General features: G+C 41.2%; 1 non-coding gene across 1 annotated transcript; it reads left to right on the top strand.

Moving 5' to 3' along the window:
- The first annotated feature begins 1,978 nt into the window (after positions 1–1,978).
- LOC113455847 lies at positions 1,979–2,082 on the top strand. Its single transcript, XR_003376793.1, has one exon. It is a non-coding gene; the product is annotated as a U6 spliceosomal RNA (small nuclear RNA).
- The last annotated feature ends 355 nt before the right edge of the window (positions 2,083–2,437 follow it).

Here is a 2,437-nt window from a genome sequence, read left to right as displayed (position 1 = left end):
CTGTGTCACTGTCTCAAGTCCATCATCGTAGGGAAGTCATAGGCTCTTGGTCACATTGCATCTGCACAAGGAAGCAGAGAAAGATGGTATGAGTATACTCAGGGCCCTTTTCCTTTTTATGTCTGGAACTCAAGTCAGGGAACGGTGCTACCCACTTCTAGTATAGGTCTTCCCACCACCATTAATGTGAGCAACATATTCATCAAAGCATGCCCAAGACTCCAAATAATCCCTTACATGTATGCCTGGAGGTTCAGCTCCCAAGTGGTTCCAGATCCCATCAAGTTGACAGTTAACAGATCACAGCTGCCTCAGGTCTCAGAGAAGCAATATGTCAACTTCATACACCACTACCTTTGATGGTAGATGGTAATTAATCTTTTGTCTGCAAAAACCGAGATTCAGTTTGTGAGCTAGTTAAGGTCAAACCACTCTGTGGTGACTTGGGAAAGCAAAATGTCTTGCGTATCTAATTCTGTAAACACATCGTAGGCTACCAATTAAGCAATTCCACCCAAGCCAGCATATTTTGCGAGTGACAGAGTGCTTTTGCTTCTAGAGTGCCGGAAGTCACGCTTAGGAACTGTATCAAAATCGCATTTGAATTGCCGTTAGTTTACCACAGCATTAGCCTGAAGCCAAAAAGTGAGTAATAGATCAATACAAAATAACTTCAAATACAACCCCCCAGAGTCCTTGACAAAGTAATCCAAAGTTTGTATTAATTTAGGAATAATCTTTGTAACACTGTGCAGCCATCAGGTATTAGGCCTGAGAAGATTGTGGTCTTGTGGGGACAGACAGTTCTTATCTAGGAAAAAAATAGCTCATTTCTTTGTTCTCTGCATAATGTCCAACCTGATCTTTGGGCTGAGTCATGAAGTCAATGACATCACCAAAGGCACTGACATCACCAAACCCACTGACATCACCAAACCTACTGACTGACATCATCAAACTCACTGACATCATCAAACCCACTACTACATGTTCTTTACTGAATCCTTCTCCTGTTAATATTCCCACCACTGAAATTTTTTTTTCAGACATAAGTAAAAACAGAAACTCCTATTTGGTGGTGACAATTCTCTTGGCTCCTTCACTGATATGGCTAAATCAAGTAACTCTGTCTTCCACTGGATATACTACCACTGGTCAAGAGCTAGGTAATGTTTTCACACCAGGAAAAAAAATCCCACTACTACTTGGTCTTAGACCCAATTCACCAGTTGTATGGGCTATAGAGGGTTATATAGGTTATAAATGTAAAGGAAGAGGTAGACAGTAAATATACCAGATCATCTTTATTTGACGTAAACCTGCCAGACTACCAGAAATCAATGCTAGTAGGTGTGGTGTTGTATACATTCAATTGAAGAACTTGGCAGGCAGAGGCAGACAGATCTACATGAGTTCCAGGCCAGTCTGGTCCTCAGTGATTTCTAGGTCAACCAGAGCAACAAAGTGAGACCCTGTCTCTAAATAAATATTTAAACACATGAATAGATAGTAATTAAGTAGGTGGTGCATGCCTACAGATGTAATTCCAGTACTACAGAGGGGCTAAGAATAGCCTGGGCTACACAGGGACTTTAGGGTCAACCTAGGCTACATAGTGAGATTTCACTGGGCTGGAGAGATGGCTCAGAGGTTAAAAGCACTAACTGCTCTTCCAAAGGCTCTGAGTTCAATTCCCAGCAATCACATGGTGGCTCACAACCATCTGTAATACAATCTGGTGCACTCTTCTGGCATGCAGGCATACATGCAGGCAGAACACTATATACATAATAAATAAATATCTTTTTTAAAAGTAGGTATTCATGCTGGGCAGTGGTGGCACATGTCTTTAGTCCCTACACTTGAGAGGCAGAGGTAGGCAGATCTCTGTGAGTTTGGAGCCAGCTCTGATCTACAGAGCAAGTTCCAGGACAGGGCTACACAGAGAAATCTTGTCTCGAAAAATGTCTGTGTTCATGCACTCCCTTCAGCAGCACATATACTAAAACTGGAATGATACAGAGATTAGTATGGTCCCTACACAAAGATGACATGCAAGTTCTTGAAACATTCCATATTATATAATTAAAAAAGTGGATATTCATTTCTAGTTTTAAAGGTATGTACCGCTTCCTCTGGGTGAGCATGCTGGTTTTGTTCCGTCTCTTTTCCTTCTCTCTGACCTCCGTCTGACACCCCAATGATTTTTTTCAAAGACAGTCTCAGTAAGTACATCCCAGCTGGTCTCAAACTTGCAATTTTCCTACTTCAGCTTCCTGAATACTAGAATTAAATATCTGTACCATCACATTTGACAACCTGAGAAAATTTAAAATAAAGCAACACACACACACACACACACACACAGCGTTTTAAGTGGTTAGGCCTCCATCAATTAAGTCTTAAATCAGAAATTATGATGTGAGAGTCTGACAAC

This window comes from Microtus ochrogaster, unplaced genomic scaffold, assembly GCF_000317375.1.
Source record: "Microtus ochrogaster isolate Prairie Vole_2 unplaced genomic scaffold, MicOch1.0 UNK186, whole genome shotgun sequence".
NCBI classification, from domain to species: domain Eukaryota; kingdom Metazoa; phylum Chordata; class Mammalia; order Rodentia; family Cricetidae; genus Microtus; species Microtus ochrogaster.
This window is presented reverse-complemented; position numbering and strand designations above follow the sequence as displayed.